At 39.7% G+C, this 19030-nt stretch overlaps 1 long non-coding RNA gene across 2 annotated transcripts; it reads left to right on the forward strand.

Moving 5' to 3' along the window:
• The first annotated feature begins 604 nt into the window (after window positions 1-604).
• Window positions 605-19029, forward strand: LOC128630046 (uncharacterized). Of its 2 annotated transcripts, XR_008394272.1 has the most exons (7): window positions 659-768; window positions 2564-2755; window positions 3618-3727; window positions 6300-6473; window positions 17060-17553; window positions 17694-18383; window positions 18890-19029. It is a non-coding gene; the product is annotated as an uncharacterized LOC128630046 (long non-coding RNA). The 2 variants fall into 2 exon arrangements; XR_008394271.1 differs by having other exon boundaries at window positions 605-768; window positions 3618-6473.
• The last annotated feature ends 1 nt before the right edge of the window (window position 19030 follows it).

Below are 19030 nucleotides of genomic sequence, written 5' to 3' on the forward strand. Positions count from 1 at the left end.
TTTGTAATTATCACTTCATGGGGACATCATCATGTTTACACAGCAACCTCATGGGGACCAAAAACATTATGGGGACAAAAATCCACGTCCTCACAGGGGTGATGCATTGAAAAGTGTTGAGGAGGCTGTAAATAGACGCCTCACAAATTTTTATCTTTGGCATATAACGCATGATCTGGACAAACTGTGTATGTGACCGGTTTGGTCTATGTCGCCCCCTTTAGTCTGGAACCGGTATTTATTGGGGGAGGGGCTTGGCCAACCACTTCACACACTCTGCAAGTCTAATTTATGCAAATTATGGTACCACCCACTTAGTAAAGGACTGTGGCTAATCTGCATATGCACATTAGCTCTATTACCTATTAGCGGATTAAAAAGTGACTGGTAAATTAAAAGCCTAATTAGACTGTTAGAAGGTTAGATTGTTAGCATAAGATAAACATTAATAAGTTAGAACAGATAGTTATCATGTTTTCCAAATAATTATAAGTCTTAATAATAATTAAAGTTTGAGTTTTTAAATTTTTGCACAGTGAAATGACACTTTTTAAAAATCTCTAAGCAGTAAAACGAAATCCTTAAGTCGGGTTATGGCGGAGTGTAGTTTTTTTTGACTGCACTAATAGTTCATAAACACCACACAGGAAGTAGGAAAAGAACTACATTTCCCATCTGCCCTGGCTGTCACAGGCTAATCGCACCAGCTGCTTTCCATTGCCTTAAGGAATGATTCTACTGCGGCAACGAGACCAAATACAACGAAAGGTAAGTTATTATTATAATTTTTTGCAGTTTATAAGTTTGTAATTTTATTTCCGTGCTTTAAGACATCATTTATAATTGAATCGCAATATTAAAGTAATTGTTATGCTAGCGGACTTTACTGGCCAGAGTTAGCACACACTTTAACCAATCCAGCACATTAGTAAGTACAATAAGTTAATAAAATGAAGTTAATATATTAAATAGGCTTTGGTGGTTGTCATGTCATGTGAATATTTAGTGTTATACCGACTTCTGTAACTAGCTTCACCATGTAACGGATAGTTCGGTTATAAATAGCAGAGTCAGGCTTCCTAAATAGTTATCGATCTGAGCGCTGGATTGAGTTTAAAGCCTCTGAAATCGAGGACAGGGTGGACAGTAGTCTGGACCGAGCCCAGCTCATTAGTTCCAGTTATTAGTTTGTTATGAATCTGTAAAGCGCTGGGCGGTGGTGTGATGTGCTTCGATGTTGTAACTACAGCGCGCTCCTTTTATTCTGCGTCTCTAAACACCGCAGCTGAGCTGTGATCTGTGTGTAGAACAGGTTCTCACTCAGCACAGTTATTAGCAAGCACGGATATGGTTATTTTATTACTCAGAACATCACTAGGGACTGAAAATCTCAATATATTAACATTTTCTTTAGAGGTAAAATGGCACGAAGGTGGAAGAAGAATAATTATAACTAGACCAGTACATTTCCTGAAGAAAATGTGAGTGGTGCTTGCCGTGGTGAAATCGGGACAGGGTGCCAATACATTAAAGAGCCGCCTACGTAGGGTGCCTATACTTTCGAGAGCTGGACAGATATGGCACCAGCACTGTTAGAGCCGGCCGTGTAGTGCGCCAATACTTTTTAGAGCCGACCGTCAAGGGTGCCAGTACTTTTGAGAGCTGGCTGTGCAGGGTGCCAATACTTTTGAGAGCCGATCAGATCGTGTGCCAATACATTTTAGAGCCGAACGTGTACGGAGGAAAATTTTTTTACAGCTTTCTCCTTAGAGGGCCAATACTTTCAAAACTCAATGCAAGTCTATGGGAAATTTTCTGAATTTGAGCTTCCGTAGCGGGAATTCCGGCATTCCGATCGCTTATAAAAGTCATAGCACACATCTCCTCAATAAGCCGATCGATTCGACACCTCACCTGTCGATCTCCGACAAACAGTGAGGGACTAGTTACGCACCAAAAAAAACGTGGAAGAAGAATAATAATAACAACTAGACCGGTACAATTCCTGAAGAAAATGTGAGTGGTGCTTGCGTTGGCGAAACAGGGACGGGTGCCAATACTTTCGAGAGCTGACAGCGTAGGGCGCCAATACTTTCCAGAGCCGGACAGATATGGCACCAGCACTGTTAGAGCCAGCCGTGTAGTGCGCCAATACATTTTAGAGCCGACTGTCAAGGGCGCCAGTACTTTTGAGAGCTGGCCGTGCGGGGTCCCAATACTTTTGAGCGCCGGCCGGAGAGTAATAATATTATTATTATTATTATTATTATTATTATTATTATTATTAAGTATGCAAGGGAACAATAGTAGTGATTTTGAAGCACCACTAATTAAATGATCCATAGAATTAACCTGCATAAAGAATGACAATGTCTGCATAGTTTTTCTTCAAAGTGTACTTTCATTGTACTTGAAAATTGCAGTTGTGAAGTATTTGTCCACTTAAACATTTACATCTGACCGTTAACAATAAAAATTCTGTGCAGAGCTATCATATTTGTAGAATTTGATGTTGAATATTCGGTCACTGAATACTTCTCTCTTTCTCTCGTTGTGTATTAAGTATTGATGCTGCAAAAGAAGATGGATCTTTTGCTAGGCTGGTTAATGATGACCACAAGCACCCAAATGGCAGAATGCAGAAGACTGAAGTGGATGGAAGCCCACATCTTGGTCTGTTTGCTTTAACAGACTTTAAAGAAGGTGATGAATTACCTACAATTACGGAGGAGGAGACTGGCCTTGGTGCAGCAAGGTATGCAGGGTATCTCCCTCTCTGTTTTCACAATTTAAAAATTATTCAATAATAAACATTGTCTTATCCGGCAGTGTTGCGATTCATTTTTGTTGCACAACTAATTTTGTGCTTGTGCATTAACAATAAAATTAGACATTATTGTTCATCTGATCTGCTTCAGGTATTTTACTGCCACGTTTAAGCATGAACTACAAAACGTGTGTGTGTCTGAATGCACCGTAATTATCCCAAAGTCTTCCAAAGTATCCCATATCTAACCCTGAAATCATAAACTTAATTCCTATAGTGAAATAATTATTGTTTTTGTTGTATTGAACAGTGTATTTGTTTTCTGTTACATAATCTTGTCTCTTAATAGTTACCATACGGAGTCCCCACAAAGCATGTTTTATTCAGGTGTGTGTGATGGAGTCTTGTGATAGCTGAATAGATATGTGAATTTAGAACAGTGTCCCCATAGGTCACTTAAACCTGTTTAAATATGCAGATTATGGAGGGGGACACTGCTGAGAGAAATGGCCAGGAGAAACAGCAGCCATCACAGTCTACACCTTTTCTGGATCATAAATATCAGAATTGTGTAGTTTGCTGGCACTTTTAATCCTGCCTTTCAATCACACCTCTCCATAATTTCCGACATAAGCATCCCCTGGGACTCGGTAGGTTCCCTACTGTATCTTCTCCAAGAAAACCGAGTACTCTTAGTTACTATTTGGTACATATGCACAAACTGCAGTCAGAGTTTTCATTCTTGAGATGTGAAATGTAAGTTCCAGTCTGTAAGTTGCCAGACAATAATTTCTGTCGGGTGTAAGGGTGTGTGTTTGCTATGTAACTAATGTTTATTCATAACATTTAGGTAAAACATCTACTCTGAAAAAGAGGAAGGCTCAGGAAGGAAATGAGGTCCATGCAGTGGAGAGACATATGAAGACCTTCATCATGTCATGTCGTGTCCCAGGGAAGTTGGTCTGTGAAAACTGCATTAGATCTGAGTCTTTATATCTTAAAGACAGAGACTGGCAAAGTGTCAAATTCTATGTCTATAACTGCACTGTAGCTTACAAAAGAGATATAAACAAAGATTAAATAACACTTTGATAGGAACACTTTACATCTATATTACAGATACTGTACATCATAACATCTGTAGTAATGCTTTAATAATAAGTTACATTACACCTCTAGCCTTTTACTTTGTAATGAAACACTCAGCATTTACTTCATCATAAACTAATCAGGAACAAATCAGGCATTTAAAATATCCATTAGAATCTTTACCTACACCGTTATATTGAATTAGATCAAATTGGTTTGGGCCGCCTTCTTCCAGTGGGTCCTTATGCAGGTGACTGACAAGTTCATGAGTAAGCCTATTGGGCAATAAACGCTTCAGTGTGCTGCTCATTTACATGTTTAGACTGTCTGGAATCAAAATTAGCTACCTCAACATACATTAATCAGTTGTTACTGTCACTTTTTAGCTTAGTCAGTTAAGTGGATATAGAATAAAGAAAAAATTGTGTTTGGTTGTGTGTCTGTGTTTGGCTAGTATCTTTATTTTTCTCAATATGTTTAACTTTGAGCTGGCTATATGTAGTAAGCACAAGTGTTATGTCAAACTTAAATGAGTCCAAGTTCATTCATGGCACATGTGAGCTTAGTAGTTGTGCACTTTAATGGGCAAATATTTGTTGTCTTTTACAGTAAAGAAGCTCAAGACTCAAGTTGTCTTTATAATGTTGAATAGACAGGGTTTTTTCATCTGACTGACAATTTTTCACTTGATTAGAGATCCAGACCAATAAACAAATACTTTGTGTAGCTAAAATATCAAAAGGATGAGTGTCTTTGTCATTTTGACTTGCCAAAATGACTGGGGATAGTGTTAATTTGTGATGCATGTCTGTGATAAATAAGTGAGGTTCAGTACAGCAAGCACCTCTACTTTTTGTTCCACAAAAAAAAGTATACTTTAAAATGAAACGCTTCTTAGAATTATAGCCTCAAAACTAATAATAGCACTGGTACCACCTTCCTTAACAGGTTCCTAGGTTTCTCAAAGGGTTCCTCTGTTGGAAATAGAAAGCTCCAAAGAAATGTAGTCTCTTATCTGTTACTTGCAGATATTGAAATTTGTGTAAGAGAGCTTTTTGATAACCAAACTTTCACTGATTGCATTTTTCACAAATAAGGCTAAGAGTCCTTTGTATAAACAATTAAGAACAACTGTTCAATTTAATTTCATGAGAAGCTTAAACCTTCAAATAGAGAAAATACACATCATATCTGCTTTACAGACAGCCCTCTAAATTAGACATACTTAGTTTGTAATTTTGTATAAATTATTATAAAGTTAAATTGACAACTTTGTTTTATTAAACCATGTCCCCTTGTTGTTATATAAACTACCTGATCTGTGTGTATGCAGATTAACTATCTAGTGATGTCCCCTCTACAACATGAAAACCAGCTAATTTGCTGTGTATGCAAATTAGGTCCCCATTAATGATGAGTTCTTGTTATGTCCACATTAGGTGTGAAAAAACCAAGCACAGAAATTTTGTGATTTAAATCCAGAATTTGAGATGATATGTGTTCTCAGGCTTAAATTATACATGCCTGATTTTTTTCACATCTGTAGGACCTCAGGAAAGTGGTGTCCCCACAATACATGGGTGGGACTACTGACCCCGGAATGTTATAATTACAAGAGTGTGTGTGTGTGTGTGTGAGAGAGAGAGAGAGAGAGAGAGAGAGAGAGAGAGAGAGAGAGAGAGTGAGAGTGTGTGTGTGTGTGTGACTGTGTGTGTGTGTGTGTGTGTGTGTGTGTGTGTGTGTGTGTGTGTTAAAGGTACAGGAGCAGTCTGGCTGTGCAGCTACAGTAAATGTTAATAATAATAATAGGACGTTATTTAAAAGCTCATACAGCTGATGTTATTTTTATTTAGTAGTTAATTTAACATGCTATGCTAACATGTAAACAATAAGATATTCCTGACGTACATTTTACACTCAATATTGTCTGTTTCGGTTGTATTTCACCAACAAAAATATTTCCAAACAAAGCCACAGCAGGTCCTGCTCCTTTTTCCTCCTAATTCCCTCATTTCTCCACGTTGGGATTAATAAAGTATTATCTTATCTCATCTTTTGTTCAAATGGGAGATTTCTTATTTATTTTATTTATTTTGTTTATTTTTAAATAGGAGACTTTTTAATACTTTTATTAAAAATGGCTTCATGTTTCAATTATAATGAAGCATTTGTTCAAACAAAAATGTTTTCAGTCCGTTATGGATCATTGTAACTGATGATGTTCTTATTATTATTAATAATAATAATAATAATAATAATAATAATAATAATAATAATAATGCTGATGTGGTGTCCTGTCCTCTGACTTCTGTGTGTGAGACAAACGCACTCACATTTCTGTTACATGGGAAACTTTAGGTGTATTATGGCTCTGTGTGTGTGTGTGTGTGTGTGTGTGTGTGTGTGTGATCAGTGTTCTGATATATCATCATTTCTCCCCCAGGTTGAGTTGGTGTTTTCCGACAGCGGAAAGCTGTAGAGTTCTGTCCTCAGTTCTCAGATCAAACTCCTCCAGACTGAGAGAACTGAACCTGAGTGTCAATAACCTGCAGGATTCAGGAGTGAAGCTGCTCTCTGCTGGACTGGAGAATCCACACTGTACACTGGAGACACTGAGGTACACACACACACTCACACACACTGTACACTGGAGGTACACACACACACACACAAACACACACACGCACACACACACTGTACACTGGAGACACTGAGGTACACACACACTCACATACTCACAAACACACATCCAGTTTCCATCTGTGGTGATTGTAATTGTAGTGATGTACAGTGCATCCAGAAAGTATTCACAGCGCTTCAGTTTCTCCACATTTTGTTATGTTACAGTCTTATTCCAAAATGGATTAAATTCATTATTTTCCTCAATATTCTACTAACAATACCCCATAATGACAACGTGAAAGAAGTTTGTTTGAAATCTTTGCAAATTTATTAAAAATAAAAAACAAAAAAAGCACATGTACATAAGTATTCACAGCCTTTGCCATGACACTCTGAATTGAGCTCAGGTGCATCCTGTTTCCACTGAACATCCTTGAGATGTTTCTACAACTTGATTGGAGTCCACCTGTGGTAAATTCAGTTGATTGGACATGATTTGGAAAGGCACACATCTGTCTATATAAGGTCTCACAGTTAACAATGCATGTCAGAGCACAAACCAAGCCACGAAGTGCAAGGAACTGTCTGTAGACCTCCGAGACAGGATTGTATCGAGGCACAAATCTGGGGAAGGGTACAGAAACATTTCTGCAGCATTGAAGGTCCCACTGAGCACAGTGGTCTCCATCATCCGTAAATGGAGGAAGTCTGGAACCAGCAGGACTCTTCCTAGAGCTGGCTGCCCGGCCAAACTGAGCGATCGGGGGAGAAGGGCCTTAGTCAGGGAGGTGACCAGAAACCCGATGGTCACTCTGACAGAGCTCCAGCGTTTCTCTGTGGAGAGAGGAGAACCTTCCAGAAGAACAACCATCTCTGCAGCACTCCACCAATCAGGCCTGTATGGTAGAGTGGCCACACGGAAGCCACTCCTCAGTACAAGGCCCATGACAGATCACCTGGAGTTTGCCAAAAGGCACCTGAAGGACTCTCAGACCATGATGAAACAAAGATTGAAGTCTTTGGCCTGAATGGCAAGCGTCATGTCTGGAGGAAACCAGGCACCAGTCATCACCTGGCCAATACCATCCCTACAGTGAAGCATGGTGGTGGCAGCATCATGCTGTGGGGATGTTTTTCAGCGGCAGGAAGTGGGAGACTAGTCAGGATCGAGGGAAAGATGACTGCAGCAATGTACAGAGACATTCAATTCAGTTCAATTTTTTCAATTCAATTTTATTTTGAATTTTATAGCGCTTTTTACAATAGACATTGTCTCAAAGCAGCTTTACAGAAATATCAACACGGTATACAGATATTAAAGGTGCGAATTTATCCCAACTGAGCAAGACACTGAGTGGCGACGGTGGCAAGGAAAAACTCCCTAAGATGTTTTAAGAGGAAGAAACCTTGAGAGGAACCCGACTCAGAAGGGAACCCATCCTCATCTGGCTAAGTTCATTATGGATTTATATGAAGTCTGTATGGCGTTAAGAGCAGCCGTAGTCCCAGCAGTCTGGAATTAAAGAAGATTTGAGCTCCATCCAGAGGCAGAAAGGATCTGGATCTCTAGTATCTCCATAAATTCGTGTGGGGCTCGGCGAAAGGAGAGAGGGAGAAAAAAGATAATTAAGACTGTGAAGTAGTAGAACAGAATCTAGTCAGGGTAGGCTTGAGTAAACAAATACGTTTTAAGCCTAGACTTAAACACTGAGACTGTGTCTGAGTCCCGAACACTAATAGGAAGTGTTCCATAACTGTGGGGCTCTATAAGAGAAAGCTCTTCCCCCTGCTGTAGCCTTCACTATTCGAGGTACCGTCAGATAGCCTGCATCTTTTGATCTAAGTAGGCGTGGCGGATCATATAAAACCAAAAGGTCGCTTAGATATTGTGGCGCGAGACCATTTAGTGCTTTATAGGTTAATAAGAGTATTTTATAATCAATGTGAGATTTTACTGGGAGCCAATGCAGTATTGATAATATCGGTGTGATATGGTCATATCTTCTAGTTCTAGTTAGGACTCTAGCAGCTGCATTCTGGACTAACTGGAGCTTATTTATATTCCTACTGGAACATCCAGACAGTAAGGCATTACAGTAATCTAGTCTAGAGGTGACGAATGCATGAACTAGTATTTCCGCATCATGTAGTGACAATATGTTTCTTATTTTAGAAATATTTCTGAGATGAAAGAAGGCTATCCTAGTAATATTATCTACATGAGCATCAAATGATAGGCTGGAGTCAATAATCACTCCAAGGTCTTTAACTGCTGCACATGATGAAACAGAAAGACCATCCAGAGTAACCATGTGATCAGAAAGAATACTTCTAGCTACACGTGGGCCTAATAAAAGTATTTCTGTTTTATCAGAATTAAGTAAAAGGAAGTTAATTAACATCCAATGTCTAATGTTCTTTACACAATCCTCAACTTTACTAAGCTGCTGTCTGTCCTCTGGCTTCGCTGAAACATACAACTGTGTATCATCAGCCAATACCTTTTAGAGCTGACCATCAAGGGTGCCAGTACTTTTGAGAGTAGACCGTGCGGGGTGCCAATACTTTTGAGAGGCGGCCAGATAGGGTGCCAATACTTCTGAGACCTGAACAGATCATGTGCCAATACATTTTAGAGCCAAGTGTGTACGGAGGCCATTCTTTTAGAGCTTTCTCCTTAGAGGGCCAATACTTTTTCGAAACTCAATGCAAGTCTGTGGGAAATTTTCTGAATTTGAGCTTCTGTAGCGGGAATTCCGGCATTCCGATCGCTTATAAAAGTCATAGCACACATCTCCTCAATAAGCCAATCGATTCGACACCTCACCCGTTGATCTCCGACAAACGTGAGATAAGTTACAAGCTGAAAAAAAGTGGAAGAAGAATGATAATTATTATAATAGTAACTAGACCGGTACATTTCCTGAAGAAAATGTGAGTGGTGCTTGAACTGGAAAAATTTGGATCGGGCGCCAATACTTTTGAGAGCCAGATGGATAGGTTGTTAGAGGGTTTTAGCATCATGCTAACATGTTTTAGCATGTTTTAACATCATGCTAGCATGTTTTAGCATCATGCTAGCATGTTTTAGCATCATGCTAGCATGTTTTAGCATCATGCTAGCGTGTTTTAGCATCATGCTAGCGTGTTTTAGCATCATGCTAGCACGTTTTAGCATGTTTTAGCATCATGCTGGCACGTTTTAACATGTTTTAGCATCATGCTAGCATGTTTTAGCGTCATGCTAGCATGTTTTAACATCATGCTAGCATGTTTTAACATGTTTTAGCGTCATGCTAGCATGTTTTAGCATCATGCTAGCATGTTTTAGCATCATGCTAGCATGTTTTAGCATCATGCTGGCACGTTTTAGCATCATGCTGGCACGTTTTAGCATCATGCTGGCACGTTTTAGCATCATGCTGGCATGTTGCTAGCATGTGTTAGCACTATACTGGCCGTTTAGGGTGCTAATACTTTTAAAGCTGGACAAATAGGGCGCCAATATTTTCGAGAGCCGACAGCGTAGGGCGCCAATACTTTCGAGAGCCGGACAGATATGGCGCCAGCATTGTTAGAGCCTGCCGTGTAGTGCGCCAATACTTTTTAGAGCCGACCGTCAAGGGCGCCAGTACTTTTGAGAGCTGGCCGTGCGGGGTCCCAATACTTTTGAGAGCCGAACAGATCGTGTGCCAATACATTTTAGAGCCGAACGTGTACGGAGGAAAAATTTTTAGAGCTTTCTCCTTAGAGGGCCAATACTTTCGAAACTCAATGCAAGTCTATGGGAAATTTTCAGAATTTGAGCTTCCGTAGCGGGAATTCCGGCATTCCGATCGCTTATAAAAGTCAGAGCACACATCTCCTCAATAAGCCGATCGATTCAACACCTCACCTGTCGATCTCCGACAAACGGTGCGGGACTAGTTACGCGCCGAAAAAAAGTGGAATAATAATAAGAGGAAGAAGAAGAAGAAGAAGAAGAAGAAGAAGAAGAAGAAGGAGTATGCAAGAGAACAATAGTAGTGCTTTTCAAGCACCACTAATAAAACACTTACTGTTACGAATTAGGATTTGCATGGATGACGTGTCTGGATCGGACAGTGTTGCATGTTACGTGGTGGTTTCTTTTGCTGTTGATGTGACCTGTTGTTGTACTGATGTGGGTCTCACTGCAGTGACATGTTTGTTAGTTTAGTTCAGTTACAGTCTCTTTGCAGCAGTGTAGTTTGAGTGACTTGTTTCTTTACTGAACCGTAGACTGTTGAATAGAATAAAGTAACGTGTGAATATACAAATATATATTATATACGGTGTGCTATGGATATGTAATACAATGTATACGAAACACAGGTCTCAATATTTAAATAAGACAGTGCAATGGTCACAAACACGAGGAATGGAGCGTATACTGCACAATCTGTGAGTGAATTGAAAGTCTTTATACTGTAGCTGTGATTGTGCTGTGAATTTAATGCAGGTGTGTGATCTGGGATTTGCAGTGCATGGCAGAGATGTTTATGGGCCGCAGTGACATGAGTAGACTTAACACCAACTTAATAGGATCAAATACAGTTTAAATGAAATGGATACATTTATAAAGAACTTTTTTATGCCTTTCACAAATGGCGCTCAGTGAAGGAAACAAATTTGTATTAAATTGAAACCAAGCTCATAGTTGATAAATTTTGTTAGACTAGTTAAATACACATACGCATTACTCCTGATTAGAGAGATTTACAGAAAGTGAAGGAAGTTTAAATGTCATGTATGAAGGGTCTGAGTGATATTTTGAGTGTGGTACAGTTGTAAGTTAATAAGGAACAAAGGGGGTGCATGCACGTCTACCCTTTAAACTAAACGCTATTGTTGTACACAGTAAAAACAAATTCAATAGGATGTTTTGAATAAAAATGAGTGGAATAAGAGAGACTAGAGAACTGTAAATACATGTCTAGACCTCAACCTCATTTACTCTATTTTAGTTCTGTATTATTGGGATTATCACTCGTTAGCACAGACGGGATATTAACATGTTAGATTAATGTACATCACAAATAGTCCTAGACTAAAGAATTTTGTCTTTTCATTCACCAGAAGGATATTAAGAGAGGAATTCAGGAAGGGAGAAGAATGAATCTTTGTTGTATTTTGTTGTATTTTTGCAGACAACAGACTAGAACTCTTTGACAGATTAACTAAACATGAGAGTAGAAGACCCCTTTATGAGAGGGGGTATTCCAACGAATGATATTTGATTAGAGAAGTACATTACACGGAGATGAGATTAAATCAAGTATTACAAGAAAAGCAGGGAATTAGCCATCACCTGTGGAAAGAGCCATTTTATTTCTCTCTTTATTTATTTAACCTTTATTTAACCCGAATAGCCTCTCTGAGATTACTTCAGTAATTTTTCAATGATTTAATAGACCAACATTATTTAATCTATGCAGCAATATTTCATGATCCACTGTGTCAAGCCTTTGATAAAACAATAAACAGGGAAGTGCAGTAATCACCTTTATCTAGAGATTACACAATATTGTAAAATAGTAAACTGATATATTTATCTTTCATATCAATTCTGTATTTTATTCTTCATATACACATTACAAAAAATAGTACAAATCTAATCAGCCCCTTTGATCTATGCCAAATATCTTAGTTCTGAAAATCTTTTCAGCTTGCTTTAGGTAAAGTTTCAATTTTCAGTCTCAGTCGGACCTGGACAGAGTGCACCTTCTCCTGAACTCTTGTCCCCGACAGCAGAGCCACTTATTGGCAACTAAATCAAAGACTAAAAGAAATATTTACAAAAGATTTATGAAGTTGCTTGGATATCAGTGAGCACTGATTTTGTTTCCAATTTTCAGTAAAATTGAGTACATTAATAAAAATAACCAAATACGCCAAGCATTTTCTGCAGAGGTGCTTACTGGAAACTTACCCCACGTACTGCCTACAAAAACTGGGCATGCAGCATGCAAAGTTCTGGTGTCCGCTTCTCCACTCTTTAGTAGGTTGAACCAAATCCCTGCTGAACCCTGTAGAATAAGTGAAGTGAGTGCCATGTGCCTCATGATCATATTCAAATGTAGACATGATTACTAGGTTCACTAACACTTTTTGGTGGAAGTGCAACACCAACATCAGGAAACACAGCTTCAAAATCAAGTTCATCACTCATCTGAGACAGAACAGTCCATTTTTTAATGATATTGAGATAATGAGGAACCGTATGGGTGTAACGTAGAATACACTGAATGTCAGGCCTTACACGGTGGTGTAGTGACATTGGAGGCAGAGCAGAGAGACAGAGTGGTGAGGCCATGAGCTGTAATGGTATCTTCTGCAGAGCAGAGGAGTAGGGGATGTCCTCAGTGCAACCACGCAGTGGAGTAATGACCTCAGCTGAGTAAGGAAGCAGAGCAACCAAAGTGGAGCAGGGAGGGTGGGAGATGATTTTACCTAGGTTGTGAGCCCCCTCCTCAAAGAATTTCCTGAGGGGGCACCTGGCATTGAGCCATTTGAGTGGCTCTGACCCAACTTCCCTTCCCCAGTAGTTCCCACATCAGGCAATTTTTCTCCCCTCTACAAAGGTATGACAAAGAGTGGCCTCAAAGTCTGGGATTAAGCATCCGGCCTGGCAAGTGCAGGCAATCCCAGTTAATCAGCCTGGAGTGTTCTGGGTAACTGAGTTCTCCCACATGGCAACTCTTGCTGTGCACTGCTGCTGTCTTCTGCTGACTGTGCGAGGTGTAGCACAGCCTCTTACACCTCACTTGTGCCTTAATACGTCTTAAAATGCTACAAGCAACATATGGAGAAATGAAGCATTTGTTTTAATCCTATGTGCCATGATATGGCAATGACAATTCCATGGATGCAGCATTTTCTTTTAGTGAAACACAACACAAGTTTTAATGTGTTAAAAAGCCCTTTTTGTTGGAAAGAAACAGAATGGTAATGGGTAGCTGATTGGCCTACAGTGAGTGACACATCATGTGTAAGTGAGTTCTTAAAAGAGCCGGACACTGCCAGTACCAGCAGTGTGATCCTGACTCCAGGACAGGAGTCAAAATGGGAAAGGCACAGCTGCACAATAGCATTCCAAATAGTGAGACCCCTTGCTCACAGAAACAGCACACAGGCCAGTATACTATTTCCCAAAGCACCAGCTCAGCCTAAAACGTCTCTTTACGTAAGTGCCTGATGAATGTGAAGGTGTCAGGGTTGGACTAAAGTCGGAACAAACTGAACCAGTGGACAGAGTATCACAGCGCGCACTCTCATTTAAAAAAAACAGACATGGAAAAGCATTAAGTATTGAGTACATTGGTAGTTGGGCTATAATGCAGAAGAGTGACACGGCACTACACACAGCCAGCTGCTATTCCTGGGACAACACCGCCGATGGACTCTGCATGGTCAGATGGGAGAACTATGCAATAATACATTTTATTTGTCGCCGCCTTTCATAACACTCAAGGATACCTTATAAGAAAGACAACATACAAATATCACAAAAATCACCGCAAGCGGTGATTATCGGGAACCAAGCACAAACTGCTTGTGTACAGTTATACGATTGACCATGTCTCTTTTCAAATATAATACAAGTCTTTAAGTGTCTCTACATGGAAGTGTTATTCTATGTACTATATTACAATATACAAATAATATTGTCTTCATTTTAGTTGGACAGCAATGCATTCAGTCATGTCTAGCAACTTAACAAATGTTTTCAGTATTTAGGATATATAAAAATGAAGGTATTTTGAAGATCACAGATTTCTTTTGCAAACGGATTAGGCTTAGATGGTTTTAGACTTTATTGCACTAGACGGGAGAGTAGTGCGTAGTGTAAGTGCATAGTGTAAGTGTACAGTACTTCATTTAGGACACTACTTTAATATTTACTCTCCGAAGCGTGTTTTCAGTACAGAAGTAATGTAATGAGTAAACGCACCGTGCAGACCAACTAATCGAAAATGAGATTCGTTTCCAACGATTTTCAGAATCGATTATTATCGATTAGTTGTTGCAGCTCTAAATATAATATAACATTTGCAATCACTGTGATGGAGAAAATATGGAATGCAAAGTGCAATCTTCTTTATTGATCTATTTGTTTATATCCCTATTCCATTCATTTCTACGGTTTAGTCATCTGGTGGGCGTGGTTGAGTGCGCAGGTGCGTCATTCAAACCGAGCGAGACAGCTCCTTTCAGGTAAATTGAGGTACTTCTGTTGGTTGTATGAATAAAACACATCACAATTCTGATTAGCATAGATTTACTACAGGTGCATTATTATTATTATTATTATTATTAGTAGTAGTAGTAGTAGTAGTAGTAATTATTATTCCTCTAGTTCGCTCTTTCAGTGTAGCGTTTATACTTCTTACACGTTAAACAATCTCCATTATTGCGTTTTAAACATGGATATGACAGGATGGATCCCTCAGCTTGCCTTAAATTGACTCTTTATGACAATGGGAAACAATTCTCTTACAGTTCCTGTGAATAAAAGCTAAAGAGTCTCAAACTCTTATTTATGAGGCTCATCAGGGCTCATACAAGCTTTTAGTCATTTAAAGTAATATCACTTTACTCTTAACTGTTCTTTGTGAGTGGTTTTTAAGATTGTTTTCAATGTAAACTGTCCTGTGGTATCTGTCATTGGTCTCTTTTGTATTACTGGGTGTCTTGTTTACATCCAGAACTGTGTGTGTAAGTGTGCACTGTAGGATCGGTATAAACCAGCAACAAATTCCTTGTATACTCCAGCATACTTGGCCAGTAAAACTTATTCTGATAACTTGGGTTTGGACCTGCATGAAGTTGCCACCCTCACCCAATGCAAAATGTCGGCAAAATTGTCTCAATCGTTTGTGCTCCGTTTGTGCCATAAAAATTTTCGTTTGTGCTGCTTCGATTTTGAAGATATTTAAAAGAATATTCATAGGTCATTCTGAGGTCTCTCAGACTCCCCACATGCTCCTAATTCACCACAAATATTCTCAATCGTTTGTGCTGCTTTTGTTTTTAAAATATTAGACATTGACTTATATGCACAAATCTCCTTGGTGTGAGCACACTTTGAGTCGAAGTGCTGAAGACTTTTTCAAGACAAATCATATCATCATTTGTTCAATAAACAATTCTCTTTACTTCATTCACTGGTCTCTCATGATTGAACTTTTCATTTATTTACAAGGAGAATCATGTTACACTTCACTCCCACCACTAGGTGTCAGGGACACTTCTGTTCTCGATGCTCTAGTGGAAATTAGTGTTAGTATAGGGAAAGTCGATATAGTTACTAAATCAAAATTCTGGCCAGTGTAAGTACAATGTTTTAACACTGTCAGTTACAATAATATTAGTTAACTTCAATCATAATGGTAAAACATTCAAGAGAGCTAAGATTGTCAATGTTTATTGAACAGAAATCTCACTGCTAATACTAATATGGCTAATGTAGCTATGAAATGCTAATTACCGCTGCACATGGTACCCATGTTAGTTTTTTTAATACATTGTGCATCTAAGGGTCCACATTACCATATTGGTCCTAATATAAGATATAATATCCTTATACATTATTACTAGATTATATTTTCCTTGTATTTTGGCAAATACAGTAATACATGAAAACATGTTTATACTGTACATGACATTTTTTGCATCAGGATTATTTCAGTGGGTAATTATGTTTTGCTTATGCCAGATGCCCAAGAAACCAGCAGTGGACAGGGATTCCATTTTCACAGTCCTCCCTTCATCAAAAGAGGCCATAGTCCAAAATGTCAACATAGCTACTCCTAATCAGAGCATCTGGACAGAGCTTAGTGAGCAGCTAGAAAACAAGATCACTGCAAAGGCTCTATATACTTTTGTTAAATTGAACAGACAACATCTGGACTGCTTTAGGGTTTATTTATGAAAGTGATCATGAAACAAGTGGCAGTAATGATGACACTCATTTTGAGCCAGGTCCCTGCACATTTGTCTTTAAAAGAGCCAAGGTCTATCCATCAGCGCAGAGAAATTCATAGAAATCAGAGGCAACTGTGAGGAATGTCATGGCCACATTCACATAAAATGTGACGGAGAGCCTGAAATGAACAGTCCAGTGGTGCTCAAGTGCTGAATTAAAAACACTGACTCCCTGCACACTGGCTGTTCGAAGCATGCGATGTCTGGTAACTTGCCTGTGCAGATAGTCAAAGAACTGTGTGAGGAAAGAATGGAACCCTGTTTATGACAACGTGGCAATTTTTTGGAGCACACTTGGTAGTGTGCGGAAGCATCGGCACATCCCTAATAGCAAGTGCACACAGCTGAAACATTCTGTACTATTTTAACATGTTATTTATTCCACCGTGGCAGTTGTTCAGAGCACATTTGTAAGCATGCGAAAGTATCAGAACGTCCTTAAATAGCAAGAGAACACAGCTGAAACATTGTAATTTTTAAGTATGTAATTTATTCCACCATAGTAGCTATTAAGGGCACATTTTTAAGCGTTTAAACGTCCCTAATAGGCAGAGCATGCCGTTTTTTTTGCTGCAGGGTGGTTCCTACTAGGTCTGCTAATGGGACCGCCCTCCTGACTGGCTGCCTATAAAGTCACCCGCTCTAGCGGTGCTGAGCAGCGAGATGTCACAGAGAAGAGTGTGTCCAGTTTGTCGGCGTTTCTACACCAACGTGCAGGCTCATCTCGCCCAGATTCATCAGCAGGGTCCAGAGGAACGCTGGCTTCACCTGGCGGCAGCGAGCGAGCGGGTGATATGCGGGTGCTCTGGACTGCCCGGTGTCTGCATGTGGCAAGAAAGGTTTCCGCCGGCTAGACTGCCACCTGTTCCACCTTCACCAGCTCGCCGGGGACACGGTCAGGAAGCTACTGCTCAGCGCCAAAATAAAGCTGCAACAACTGCAAGCTTTCGGTGAGACGAACAAATCTAAAAGTTGCAAATGTTCTGAACTGATCGAAAAGTAGCAAAACTCTCCGCAGAATTTGAGCGGCTGCAAGCGCTAGTAGCCCGGAAAGAGTAGTGGCTCTGTGGGTGAGTACCTAAACTATCTCTAGGCCTATTTTTATTGTGTGTGGGCGGCGGACTCCAGGTGGTCGCCCGGGGTGGACGTCCCAGGATGAAATTTGTTTTTCTTTCACTGATCCCCCCCCCCCTTTTTTTCTCTTTTCCAGAGCCAATGTTAAGTGTACACGGCTTGGCTGACAAGTCTCAGAGATGTCCCCAAAGCCGCGGCCAACGGCAAGCAGGAGAGGAGACACGTCGAGCGCTTCCTTCACTTTATGTGGGCCAACACAGACAGTCCCCTGGCAGCTGCTGGCTCATTACCCAAAAACACTTAAAATTTAACATAGAAGCCAATACTCACATCAACCTCTGAACCCAGTTGGAGATAGAAAAAAAGACACCAGCCGTGAGTGAGAAGAAGCAAGGGTCCAGATTTATTGTTCCGTTCCACCACACGAGATCCACACCGATGAGAATTCTCAGAAGTGATCTGATACCCTGAGCTTAAGCTCCAGTATTTATACTGTAATTACACAGTAAATAACCCATATGTTTCAAGAAGACTATGATATCAATACCAATAGGGTTAAAAAAGAGCTATTCAACTTACCATTAGCTCAAAAAACAGGGCTTTTCAACTTACAAATATAATCAAAACCAAGGGTTTTCAAATAACCATTAGCTTCAAAAGTGGAGAGATAAAACAATCTAGAGTGACCTTGGTCTTACTATTATCTCGCTGGGGGGGGGGGGGGGGGCAGCTTGACTCAGCTACCCTTATAAATGGCTCCTCATGGTTTTCTCTTAAAATTAAGGCCTTCCTTGCGAGACAAGAATCTTCACCATCTGAATTATGAGTAAGTTACATTTTCCTGTATTTCTAGTTTATAATTTATTTTCATATTTGCTCTATATATCTATTTTATATATAGTTATACTGCTTGAAAAACGATTTACTGTACTTCCTACTTCATAAAATCATTATATTACCCTTCTACTGTCCTACATATCCTACTATTCTGTATTTTATAGAGTTTTCTATTATTATAAGATATTACCCTTATAATATCTTAATACTCCTTTTTATTATTCTTATAAAGTTATAATGTTATATGTGTGTGTGTGTGTGTGTGTGTGTATTATGTCTACATGCCCGCCCTTGACTGTACGAGTGTGTGTGTGTGTGTGTGTGTGTGTAAGTAAGTGTGTGTGTGTGTGTGTGTGTGTCTGTGTTAGCACTCCTCAGCTCTTATACTTCTGTTTGACTCTTCGACTATTAAACCATAGTGTAGTACTCTTAAAGATCTTTAAAGTGGAAATCCAATTTGTCAATATCTGCCTAATACCGCTTCTGTATGTCTAGGTGCCCATCGTCATTCCTTCTTCTCCCCTTTACTGGATCTGGACACTCATTATCAGCTTGCGCATCTAACTGCTGATATCATGGTGCTACTTAACTATCTTCGCAGCACCCCCTCTGGAAATGGAAATGCGGGGTCCCCCC

The sequence above is a fragment of the Ictalurus punctatus genome, unplaced genomic scaffold, assembly GCF_001660625.3.
Source record: "Ictalurus punctatus breed USDA103 unplaced genomic scaffold, Coco_2.0 Super-Scaffold_100046, whole genome shotgun sequence".
Classification (NCBI taxonomy): domain Eukaryota; kingdom Metazoa; phylum Chordata; class Actinopteri; order Siluriformes; family Ictaluridae; genus Ictalurus; species Ictalurus punctatus.